Source organism: Amblyomma mixtum, chromosome 10 (genome assembly GCF_055824585.1).
Source record: "Amblyomma mixtum isolate Tamu chromosome 10, ASM5582458v1, whole genome shotgun sequence".
Taxonomy (NCBI): domain Eukaryota; kingdom Metazoa; phylum Arthropoda; class Arachnida; order Ixodida; family Ixodidae; genus Amblyomma; species Amblyomma mixtum.
This window is the reverse complement of record NC_143021.1, coordinates 98,017,652-98,030,944: the sequence shown is the minus strand read 5'-3', so window position 1 is coordinate 98,030,944 and position 13,293 is coordinate 98,017,652. Positions and strand designations below refer to the sequence as shown.

The following is a 13,293-nucleotide window of genomic DNA, read 5'->3' as shown; positions in this document are numbered from 1 at the left end:
AATGGTAAAGGCCTGTGCACACTCTGCACAGGTGACCGAAATTATTCCCCAGCCTTTCACTTTAGCGTCTCGTAGCCTGTGTCGCCTTGGGTCTTTGAACCCCATAAAACCAAACCAAAAGATCAAGATTGCCTTTCTAGAATGGCATAGCCAGGATATGCCTTGCATTGTAAAGCACATGTGTAGAAATGGAATGGGAATTTTTTTTTCAGTTCCTCTTATATTATTTTTTCCTTTGTGCTCTACAGGTGAACATGCCCAGATGATTTACTGCAGACAACAGGCCACAAGAATGCTTCTGAGGAAACTAGCCGGACTGTTACTTTCAACTTTTATGTTACTGTGGTGCATTCTTATGGTGCATGTATTGCATATTCCCAGCCTGGATAGTTTGGAAATAAACTAAATTTGTAAGTATATTGATTGTTTCATGTGTGAACTCTGTCTGGTGACCTTTTTCAATGATTGTGGACAGTCTATAGGCAGTCTATAGATAATGGTCTACTAATAGTTTAGTAGACAGGGGTCTATAGACTGTCTATAGACAAAGGTCTATAGCACTGCCAGGCCACACACCTATGGAATGTCTATAGACAGTCTATAGACATATGTCTACTAGACCAGTGGACTTCTGTCTGTAGACTGTCTATAGACAGTAATCTACAGGAAGTCTATGGCCATAAGTCTATAGGTCGTCTATAGTCCGTCTATAGACAAGTGTCTATAGACGGTCTATAGACAGCTCTATAGGAAATGCATGACCATAAGTCTATAGATCGTCTATAGACTGTCTATAGACCTGTGTCTATAGACTTCCTATAGACCTATAGACTTTCAGTAGACATTTGTCTATAGACTGTCTATAGACAAAAGTCTACTAAAAGTGTATGGCCATAAATCTATAGACTGTCTATAGACCAGTCTAAAGGATTTGTCTATAGACAGTCTATAGACTTCATAGACTAAAGTCTATAGACAGTCTATGGACTGTCTATAGAAATTTTTATAAGGGATGCTCGGCTTTGTCGTATTTGTTTAGGCAATATGTCAAAACTAATTATGTTATCTTAAAGTTAGGCATTTTTCTTTAAATGTAGTTTTCAATCATGAACTTATAATCGTACGTTACAGCCCTTCTTTTGAGCCACCAATCTTTGTCACTTCTTCCTAACTGTTATCGCCGACTCGTTTACGTAACCTGTGTTATCTTAAACCCTTCGTCCTCAGGCAGAGTGACTGGGCCCGCAAGGACATCCGGACGGATGTCTTCACATGCTAGTATAAGATGTTCTATGGTTTGCACAGATTTACCACATTCTGTGCGTCTGTCATCTTCGTGGATATAGTTGCTTTTGTAGCTTTTCCTTGTAAGACACACTGATCTGGCTTCAGAGATCAGAGCGCTGCTTCTTGAGAAATCATGGGACGATTCCTTCCTGATTTCCTTTTGCCATTTCTATATAGTTCTACAGTCTGCTTCTTTTCCATTTAATTGACCAAGTTCTTATCTTCTGTGTATTTACCTGTCGTTTGCAGCTGCTTATTTCTTTTTCTTTCTTTCCAGCACACTCACTGACTACTTCCTAAGTACTTCTGCGCTACTGTGAGTCAACGCTCTTTCTCTTTCTTTATAGCTTATTTAAATACCATAGCTGCCCGCCTCAATCGTCGAATTTCCTCACGCGCTATTGATATAATAATTTTACTCGCACATTCCCGTGCCTTGAACGCTCTAGAAACACAGAGGACACGTCCCCTGACGACGCGTGATGAGCGCCACCTGGCCGCGAAATAATTAACACAAGCGATGATCCATAACTACAGCGAAAACGACAGGACAGAGATGAAGAAGGGACACCACACAGCGCTGACTCACAACTAAAGTTTTATTGCATGTCAGCAGGTATAAATACCTCCCTGGCGGCCAGAAAAGAATGCAGTCCACACTTACATGCGTGACTGACATACTAGTATACCAGTCACGTGCCACCAAGCAAATCACATGCGCGAGAATACAATATAATCAGTGAGCATGCACTTGTCAATATTCGCAATCAAGGTATCGTCTTTCTTTTTCTGACAACGCGACAGATGAAGCACTGATGCATTCTTCCGAGAGATACATCGGCCAAACCGGTCGATGTTTAAACGAAAAACTCAAAGAGCATGAGTATAATGTCTCCCGTGTCGCTATCTCTGGCCACGTGGCGAAACATTGCAGGCACTGCAAAGGCAATGAAGATGACGATGATACCTACGTCTGTGTGCCAAACTATCAGGAAAGTGCAGTGTTAGGAAAGAACCGTGACTCGTTAGCAAGGGAGATCATAGAAGCTCACTTAATAGGTAGGCTCTCGGAAGAATGCATCAGTGCTTCATCTGTCGCGTTGTCAGAAAAAGAAAGACGATACCTTGATTGCGAATATTGACAAGTGCATGCTCACTGATTATATTGTATTCTCGCGCATGTGATTTGCTTGGTGGCACGTGACTGGTATACTAGTTTGTTAGTCACGCATGTAAGTGTGGACTGCATTCTTTTCTGGCCGCCAGGGAGGTATTTATACCTGCTGGCATCCAATAAAACTTTAGTTGTGAGTCAGCGCTGTGTGGTGTCTCTTCTTCATCTCTGTCCTGTCGTTTGTGCCGTAGTTATGGATTATCGAAAACACCAACTCGCCGAACAAATGCTTTTGCGTAACACAAGCGAAAACCCCACCCATACCGTTGAAATAATTTCTTCAATTTATGGAAGCATTTCAGTAAGGGTTGTATGATCTAAGACTCGTGTCGGCACAGACTGGAGGAGTTTGGCTTACTGCGGTCTTACGGGCAGCGACTCGAGCGCATTCTGGCAGAATCTGACCCCTCGCCCAACAAATGCTTTTGTGTAACACAAGCGAAAACCCCACCCATACCGTTGAAATAATTTCTTCAATTTATGGAAGCATTTCAGTAAGGGTTGTATGATCTAAGACTCGTGTCGGCACAGACTGGAGGAGGTTGGCTTACTGCGGTCTTACGGGCAGCGACTCGAGCGCATTCTGGCAGAATCTGACCCGCCTACTGTTGTCTCCTGTATGCGTTCAGTGTTCTAAGCACGCCTGGCTGCGCACCTGATGTGCCTCTTCGTCACTTTCGGTTTATTATCATAGCGGCGGCCTTTACTGCGCATGCGCTGACTGATAGTGCTCGTCACGCGTGTCGTCTGCCGGATGACGTCAGCAAAGTGAGCGACCGTTGCCTATCCTGCTGTCTCCTCTTTTCTTGTTTTGTCAACGGCTTGTAGCGCATAACGTTCTTGAGGTCAGCCGTCACCAAGCAGATCAACTTCGTGCTTTACCAATGGCTCTCGGGGCGTTTTGGGCGCACGCAACCTCTCTGCACGAGCGCTGCCATGTGCCCTCTGCTCTGTACGCCTTCTCTTCCTGCTCCTCATGTTTTCGTTCTCCCTCACCACCCGTTGCAAACGGGACAAAAACTACATGAACCCGGAGAAATAGACCAATACACCTGCCGCCTCTGCGTACCGTTGCCACAACATTTGTTCTGCTACGCGCCTTTGAAGAGCAGCACCTTAGTCCGGCCGTCGCCAGACTGCATCTTCCTCAACACAACCCTGGTTACGCCATGACTGTTTTAGTTCCGATACTTTTTTTCCACACACTAGTACCCCTTATATACGTTTCTTCGTCGGCGGAGCTGCTAGAGTCGGTGCAAAATCGAGGCATTCAGCATTTCTTTAGGAGATGCGAAGACACGGCCAGATTTTCAGGAATGCTTATCTTACCTTTCGCAGACTTGCGGAGGGTATCGACTTCATCAACGCCAGCATTTCCTTCTGGCAATGTTTCATCACGTTTCCGTAGAACGTTTTTGCCTTGAGGAGTCTCGGTCCCATAGCTGCACAAAAGAGCTCCTAAGCATGAAATCACTTCGAAAAACCTCTCACCTTTTCGACCGTTAGTATAAATTTATCATTTTCTCCGAGTACAAAGGAAATCTGTTCACAGTGTACTTTACGCGAGTGCCATTAAATTTGAAAATAAGCGTCCTTCGCGAAGAGAACACTGTCAATTGCTACAAGTGAGCCACACGCACCGCGTGATATTTGCATTATCTGCGGAGCTCCCAAAATTTTTTCATTGTGCATTCGATGTGTCAGGGCCAAAGGAAAACTTAATAATGGAACTTTCACCTCTTATTACAATCTCATCCTTCATTTGCCACATCCTTCCAAGATCTTTGAAACGTACGCATACTGATATATCAAATTTTGCCGAAGGGTACAGCCAGAGAAATACTCCGGTTAAATGGAGAAGTTTAGGCGATTTGCTCGTAAACACTTATGTTGACTATAGCCCCTTAACGCATTCCACACTAATGTGCCCGGGGAGCCAAGGCAGCCGAATGCCTAGCTATGATCAGAGGAACGCAGGCGACGGGTAGGCGCATGATGCTTCGAGAAGCAGTCGACGTTGGATCGCGTTTCGGGGGCCGAAAACGAAAAGCGACTTAAAGCTACAGCACATAAACCACCAAAAGCAAAGGAGGACGCCGATCCCACTCATTCCTGTTGGAAGAAAAGCGGCTGGTAGTGTTTAGGCTCCTCAACCTCCATCTATGGTCTGACGTATTATAATAAATACTTCCCACAATAGATTCCATGCTTACACCTACTCTGAACAGCGGGATAGAGGGTAATTTTTTTCGCGCTTTGTCGCAAGTAAAATTCAATTATTGAGTCGACCCACTAGATAACGGAAGGATGCGCACTGACCAAGAAGAATCCAAAACGTCATGAACTGCATTAAGAATTGCGAATAGTCGACACTTTGCCAAGATTTATAGCGAAAGCATCAATATATATCGAATAAAAGTATCTGCGTTTGGGCCATCATGAAGCTGGTCCTAGTTTAACTTCCGATAAACCAGCTACGTAACCTACGAGCGCACGACTGCATGTTTTTAAGTGAAGCAACGCAGTGACTGCTGTGCTCGGTGCCGTTTCCCAGATTTGTTTTAAAGCACATCGGTACACATGCACGGCACGAAAGTAGGCAACTCAGATTCATGACGGACCCTTTGGGAGTATTCATGATATACGGCGCTAAATGAGCTCCACGAGCTCGTATTGTCCGGCCGCTGAGACCAGCGCTGCCAACCTCGAAAGCCACTTTTCCCCTGCCACTTTCACCGCTGCTAATCTTGGTTGTTCCGGTGCTAAAGGAACATCTGGGTGTGGGAAGAAGCACTCGAAGCCCTACGTAAGGTGTGCCACGAGAGTGGTCTACGAGATCCCCCTTACGTGTGGCAAAGTGCACGTCGTTCAGACTGGACGCTGCGTCAACGAGCGTGCAGGGGAACATAGAAGGTCGTTAGGGAACGCATCAGATTCGTTCGAAAACCCACCCGCCCATTGCCGCTCTTGCATTGATGAAAATAAAAATCACTGCGCACCACGACTTGAAGAGATTAAAATTATAACCAGAAGTAAGCATAGATTAGCTCGCGAACTGCCAGAAGCATTTTTTATTAAAGAGAGGGGTGGCATGTGCGTCAGCACCACTTCTATTTCCCTACGAGGAAGTGAGCACAGATTGCTAAAATACGCGATTATGAGAAGTTCCCGTCCGCGCGCGTCTGTCTGTGTGTGTGTGTGCGCGCGCGTGCGTGCGTGCATGTGTACGCGTGCGTGCGTGCATGTGTGCGCGTGCGTGAGTGTGTGCGCGTGCGTGCGTGCGTGCGCGCATGTGTGTGCGTGCGTGTGTGTGTGCGTGTGCGTGTGTATGTGCGTGTGTGTGTGTGCGTGCGTGCGTGCGTGCGTGCGTGTGTGTGCGTGCGCGCGCGCGCGCGCGCGCGTGTGTGTGTGTGTGTGTGTGTGTGCCATGCAGGAAATGCGCATGCGTTCACCTTCTTCGGGCTATATACCGGGTGTCCCAGCTAAAGGTAACCAAACTTTTAAAAAAGGCGAAGTGTCCTGGCCCAGGGAAACCAACTGAGGGTTGTTCAATGTCGCGTGGCCTAGTCTTGAGTATTTTTTTCTCTTCAATGTGAATTATTTAGTTAAGTTTAATTAGCTACCTTTTTAATTATTGACTTCGAGAAGAAAGTGTGAATGCAAAAGTTTTAGATCACCTCGAAAAACCGGTAGTAGTCCTGTTTCCGTCAAGTTACGATTTGCATAGCTTCATTTATTGACCTTGAAAGAATGTTGTCACGTGACCAGCTGCTCGCTTACTTCTCTGCCCCAATGTGCACCCAAAGTGTAATCGAGGAGGGGACTTCAGAAAAGCGGATTTTATTCTTTAAGGCACGTCTTGGGACGTTGAAGTGGCACTGTTGTCATGTGGAAGCTTTTTCTTATTGTGCGGATTATGATTAAAGGGCGGTAAAAATACTACTTTACGTAAATAGTACTTTGCTGCAAATGTCTCGGTAAACTGTTTCTCAAAGCGATCTACAACTTTTCCATTGACACTTTGTTCCTCAAGTCAATAATTAAAAAGTTAGTTAATTAAGCTTGGCTAATTATTTAACCTTGAAGAACGAAAAAAATACTCCAGACTAGGTCACGCGACTTTAAACAACCCTCATTTGGTTTCAGAGGGCTAGGACACCCCCCCGTGTTTTTTAAAAGCTTGGTTACATTTAGCAGGGACACCTGGTATATGCTGTTGCATATATATATAGCCCGAAGAAGGTGGCTTTCAATAAACTTAGTTGGGGTCAGCGCCCGTCCTGTCCGTCTTTCTGTGTGGTTAGTGTACAATTTAGCGCTGTTCTTACTTTCCTGAACTCAATCATTGCTGATGCGAAGAAATCGGACACTAACATGTGCAGACCAACAGCAGCACCGTCGTGAACAGGAAGCAAGGCTAAGAAGGAGTCAGGCAGGGCCCCGTCTTCCTTGGCAACTCTTCCCAGGAGAGAAAGGTGCTTCACTCTGGCCCTGTCCGTATACTCGTCCGCGATGAGGGAAAACGGGGATGTTCTGAGTAAAGCGATCAGGTTGACGCTGCCGTCTTTTCCGAGCACTCCCTTGATTTTTGCAGTGCACTTCGTTCTTGCACAAGACACTTTTTTCGCTATGTCGGAATCGGAGCATGCCGTTTTTATTAGCGGTACGAGGTGGTTCATCATGGCATGCGGAAGGTTGTGTTCAACTGCGAAAGCAGCCAACCTTGTTTCTCCTTCCTTGACCTTCTTTCCACTTCTGTATTTGCGCTCAAACAGGGCGCATCAAAATGCGTTTGCGTCTTTACCATACTTGCGGTGCTTGCTTGGTGCTTCTTGCATGCTGCGTGCTTTTCTAATTCAGAATTTCCACCATTACAGTCAGCACAACACGGCTTGCAGTAGAAATGGAGCGATCCTCTCTTGCTCCTCATCAGCCAGCCTCTGTACTTGCGGTCCTCTTCCCATTTTCAAGGTAATTTTACGCGTATACCCTGGCTTTTTTTGGTGCTTGCGGGCATTGCAGGTCACAGTCAGACGACATGACATGCTGGCGGGGACATGTACTGTGAGAGTGTCTACTGGCTAGCATGCCTGCGAGACTTTATAAGAAGTCGGCAACGCTGTTGTGAAAGAGCATGTACCTTTAATCCCAGCAATTACCAATGGACTGTTTCTGCTCGCATCCGGGTCATGAAGGTGCTCAAAAAGACCAATTAGCCACTTCACTGTTGTCACCCAACTTCTCGCACTTTAGCGTGAAGTTCCGGTAGCGGTCTTGGACTCAAAGGAGATGCCCTCGACTCAGCGTAGAAAGCTAAGCGGAGACCAGCTACCAAGTGACAAGAAGTTTTTGGTCGTTTGGTGCCCAGTTTTTGCCGGTCGCAAGCCAGAGAATGGTGCTGAACCAAAGGTTCACAAACAAAACAAAGTTTATAAAGCAATGAGACAATACAGAGGATTACACAATCACTCGTACGAGTATACACTCAAAGCAATTAACAAAATAATGCAACTCAGGCAAAGTTACATTCGAGAGGGACTACAATACAAAAGGGATGTTGCACCTAAAGTGCACTCATAGTTTTTCAGTGCAACGGCACACGGCCAAAGAAAAGAAACAGGAACAGAAGAAGGACGAACAGAGAGCTGACCAAACTTCCGTCAGTCTTGCAGCTTCACTTCTGAGAGGATAAAACCTTCTGTCAGCAATCCATTAGAAGCGCGCAAAACATACCACGCGTAGCCCCTCCGTCTATAACCTTTCTTGTCTCCACAGGTCAGACCTTAAGAGTATGCAAACGCGTTTTACATGCCCCCACAACGGCGGGACAGCACCAAACAAGGCACTCACGTCTGCGGGAGTAACACTCTCGGGGGAAGGACGAACACAGCGCTGACCAAACTTCCGTGAGCCCTGCAACTTCACCTCTGAGGGGATGAAACCTTCTCTGAGCAATCTATTGCGGGAAGCGAGCAAAACATGCCACGCGTAGAAACGCCGTTTGAGTCGAAATTGAGCGTCCAAACGTCGAAACGCGTTTGCAAACTCTTAAGATCTCATTTGTGGACACAAATAAGGTTATACACCGACTGGCTACGCGCGGTATGTTTTGCGCGCTTCCCGGAATGGATGGCTGAGAGAAGGTTTCATCAACTCAGAAGTGAAGCTGCAAGAGTGACAGAAGTTTTTTCAGCGTTGTGTTCGTCCTTCTCTTCCTGCTTCTTTTCTTTGGCGGTGTGCCATTGCGCTGAAAAATTATGAGTTTAAATCAAACATACCAACTAGCCCCAAGAACTAACTCTAGTGAAGAACATTTTATACACATCGGGCTCGCCTTTTCTCTGTGTGTGTGTACTTCAGGATGTGCATGTGCTCCAGACAAACATTGCAAGAGCGACGTACCGTGCTAGGTTCCTGGGATTCTGCATTAAGAAGAGTGTGACCCCCGCAGAAGTGAGTGCTTTGTTTGGTGCTGTTCCGCCGTCATGGGGTCGTGTGAAACGCGTTAGAAAACTCTTAAGATCTCATTTGTGGCGACAAATAAGGTTATACACCGACTGGCTACGAGCGGTATGTTTTGCGCGCTTCCGGGAATTGATGGCTGAGAGAAGGTTTCATCACCTCAGAAGTGAAGCTGCAAGAGTGACGGAAGTTAGGTCAGCGCTGTGTTAGTCCTTCTTTTCCTGCTTCTCTTCTTTGGCCGCGTGGCGTTGCGCAGGAAAACTACGAGTTTAAATCGAGCATACCAAGTAGCCCAAGAACTAAGTCTATTAAAGTGCACTTACACAAGAGAGAGGCAAACAAGAAAAACACAATTTGTTCACCGGGCATTTCGACAGTCCGACGACTAGAGGTTTACGACGATTCCGTCCCACAGAATGGCGCGCGCTGCATCGTTGAACCGCGGCGTCGAGCAGGCGCGCTCCACGGAAGCTTGAATGGTGGCTCCGACTAAACTGACAGCGGTCAACGCCCTTCTTATATAGGCTCGCTCCACGTCTGTCTGTTCTTCGCACCATGGCTGGCGCGCACATAAGCACAGCATCGGCCGTGCTGTCTCCTTCTCCTTCTCGCTCCGGGCGCGCATCTCTGATTGGTCAAAAGCAGGCAGTGGATTCCAGGAGCATCTGGAACTTTCTGGCGTGGCGCCGCCGCCGATGTGCGAGCGAAAAGGAGGAGGGCATGTCTCAGCCAGCGCTCTCTGGACTATCAGGACTGCTCACTCCTCCTGTCGCGGCTGCTGACGTCTGTCAGTTTTGACCGACGCTTTCCGTCGCGCGGAGGTGCCCACGCCGTTCTCGAGAGTAGGATTTGCTAAGCCTGACGAGACCTGTCGCGGCATGCTGGTGTTTCTATTCTCAACCGGTTCTGTTCGCGACTGGAGAAGACGTGCTTTTCTGTGTCTCTGAACTGCTGTGTTGTGATATGAAGCGTTTCACTCGCTGAATGTTCGCGTAGTGTACGCCTGCAAACTCTCCTAATGGGGCGATACTGCGTGCCCAACTGTCGCGGCAATTACGACAATGGGCCGAAGGTTCGAGTGTTCTCGTTCCCAGAGGATGATCGAAGAGCAAAGTGGGAGCGGGCTGTTCGTCGCGATGACGTCGATATCCGTTCTCTCCGTGATCCGAAGGTATGTGTACGTTTATACTACGTAATTTGAGTCTCTCCAAAAGCACCACCTCCAGCATGTCCGGTTCTTGCTCTACAATAATGATCTCTTGTGCGCTTTTGACTTGCCAGCCAGCGTAAGCCCTGACATTGTAACGGCTGTTATTGTAGGCAAGTTTCTGTTCTGAAATGTTCGCTTCGACTGCGGCGCTTTGTGGTGATGAGATACGCTATTTTTATAACGCCGTGCGCATGCCTTGAAGGATGTTTTTTTCCAGATGTGAAAATAATGGTCTTTTGTGTGTTTTTTACTTGCCAGCCAGTAAGACCCGATATTTCACGGGTGTTTATTTGTGTTCTGGAACGTTATAAGATCGCGCAAGTCATGAGTGATGTCGTTCTTTCCAGGAACGCCAGGACGTATTATCAGTTAACGCGCACGCTCGAAGTGATCTGTAGATTGTTGTCGAATGTATTTGCTGGTCAGCGCGCTTCATTGAGAATTTTGTAGCTTTCCTTTTTATTTTGTGGCTTAGTAAATGAGGCGGATGTGGAGCACGAAGCCTGTAATATACCGTTTATTTTTTGTGAATAGTTTGCAGGTGTGCGAGCTCCATTTCAAGGCGGAGTACTTAAGGACGACTACCACGTACACCGATCCAAGAACCGGCAGGACAGTAGAAGCTCTCATGCGCGCTACTCGGCTTACATTCGACGCAGTGCCGACAATTTTTCCTAATGCACCTGCTTATTTGAGCGAATGCGCACCAGTGCGCCAGCAGCCAGAGGCAAAAAGGAAACGTCACGAAGCATCGCATCTAGAGGAAGCTATTCGGCAGTCCATTTGATCGCACGAAGAACAAGAGCGTCAAAATGAGCTGCAGTCATATGAAGACTTTGTATCGGGCCTACAAAGCCTCGACCTCTCCACCTTCTGGACTTCAGTAAAAGCAGAGCATGCTGTTCTCTTTGTTCACATAGAGGGTGAAGACCCACCAGACGTCCAAGGATCTGTGATTGTTAGTAAGAACATGAAGGTTACGGCCTTCTGGAGGAAAGTGAAAGTGCCTGTGAAGGACCTGCTCATACCGTGTATACTGGACGATCTGCGCTGCCTTCAGACTGCACTAGACAGTATGAGAAGTTTCAAGGCTCCAGACGTTTGCGACAAGGATGAAAAAGTGAAGGCAAGTTTCAGCTTGCTTTTCTCTTTGCTGGACAGCCTTAGGTGTGACGATCTTTTGCCGCAAGAGAAAAAAGAAGCGCTCGGCTTTATAAAAGAGCAACTTGACCTATTGCACAAGAAGGAGCATTCCGCACGGTACTCTGCTGAGCTTTTAATATTTTCCAGTATTCTTTACACTGTTTCCTCACACGCTCACCGATTCGTTCGCAGTGCTGGCAAGTTAGCACTACCACATCGATCTGCACTCATGCGAATCTGTTCTCAATATAACGTCAACCCTGGAAATGAGCAGGACGATGAAGGGATTTTACGTTAGGTGAAGAAGCGATCAAGCCTTCTGAAACCGCATGAAAAGATCGTCACTATAATGATGGACGAGATCCATATTCAGCCGTACTTCGAATACAAAGGTGGATCAGTGACCGGGGCAGCTTCTAATTCTAGCGAAGCGGCCAAAACTGCGCATGGTTTTATGACCAGTCCTTGCTATCAGCCCACAAGGATGTCGCGCACATTCTGCCAGTATCTAACATTGACGCAGCCCAATTGCATGCAGTCCTAAGAAAGACAGTTTTGTAGCTAGAGAATGCAGGGCTTACTGTCATCGCAGTAATAACAGATAATAATTCCATAAACAGAAAAGTGCTGTCCTTGTTTTCTAAAATTCGGACAGTTGACATTGTGTACCCTCACCCAGTAGACTAATCAAGACCCCTTTTTTATGTAGTTGACCCAGTCCATCTTCTGAAGTGCATAAGAAACAACTGGTTAAACCAGAAAAATCCAGGAACGTGTATCTTCTACCCGTATTTCCTAGCACATCTTCGTTAGTTCGGGTTAATGGAGCGTCTTCCAAAGCTCTTCGAGACATGCACGCTTCGGAGCAACACAGCGTCTCAAAGTTTGGTTATGGATTGAGCTACAAAGCACTGCATTAATCCAACATTGAGCGCCAGAATGGGAAGCTTGTTTTAAAGGTTTTTACTTCATTTGTGGTGGAGGCTCTAAATATGCGCGGAGACGAACTTAATTTGAACTACGCCGCAGGGACAGCGCATTTCATTGACCTAATACTGAAGTGGTGGCATATTGTCAACGTGAAAAGCCCCTCAAAGGCCGGCGCCTACGAGATCCGCTCCAGGATCCAGTAAAGAGTTTGGCTGACAAGCAGATAGAATTTCTTAATAAATTCGTGGATTGGTTGGACACATGGCGAGACATCAGGATAGATACAGGCGCACTAACCACTGAAACACACGCAGCGCTGCGGCTGACTTGTTACTCGCTTGTCGAACTGTGCCGGTACTGCCTTGAAGAATTGAATTTGGACTACGTGTTGCTGGGAAAATTTCAGACCGACAGTCTGGAAGAAAGGTTCGGACAGTACCGTCGGCTGTCGGGAACGAATTATCATATCTCAATCCAACAAGTCTTTGAGTCAGAGAAAAAACTGAGGCAACAAGACAGTTTGGTTTTGCCAGATATGCAGGAAATGCAGAAGCCATGTTCTGAAACACTTGACGGAGCTCAGTTGACAGAGGAGTACGGCATAAAGGTGTCAGATCATGATATAAGAAATAAGGAATCCATTCTGCCGGTAATAACATACATCGCAGGCTTTTGCGCCCACGCCGCGTTAAAGAAGCTGCTCTGTCAGTATTGTGCCATGAATATTACGTCTGAGAACCGGGAAGTTCAACTTGAAAGGAATCTCCTAATCGAAAACCTCTCGAGAGGCGCTCTCAAGTTTCCTCAACCGGCTGTCGTTAATGCGGTTCTACACGCCCACATTGTCTTAGAGCAGCTTACCAACAAAGCGAATGCTGCACGTTTTCATGCAACACATAAACAGAGGGAGCTACTTATGGCTGTCACAAGACATCTTTGTGAAACAGAGGATTTTGATGTCTGTAACAATGGTCACTATCCTGACACTGTGCTGACGAACATACTTGTGGCAGCAGCAAACACTCTTCTGAAGAACTACGTTTCCATAAAGACTGATGTTCTGAAGAGTAGAAAAACGCCGATTCAA

The 13,293-nt window shown here is 46.6% G+C and overlaps 1 pseudogene; it reads left to right on the top strand.

Annotated features, from left to right (window-relative positions):
• The first annotated feature begins 9,941 nt into the window (after positions 1-9,941).
• Positions 9,942-13,003, top strand: LOC149326501 (uncharacterized; annotated as a pseudogene).
• Positions 13,004-13,293: the final 290 nt, after the last annotated feature.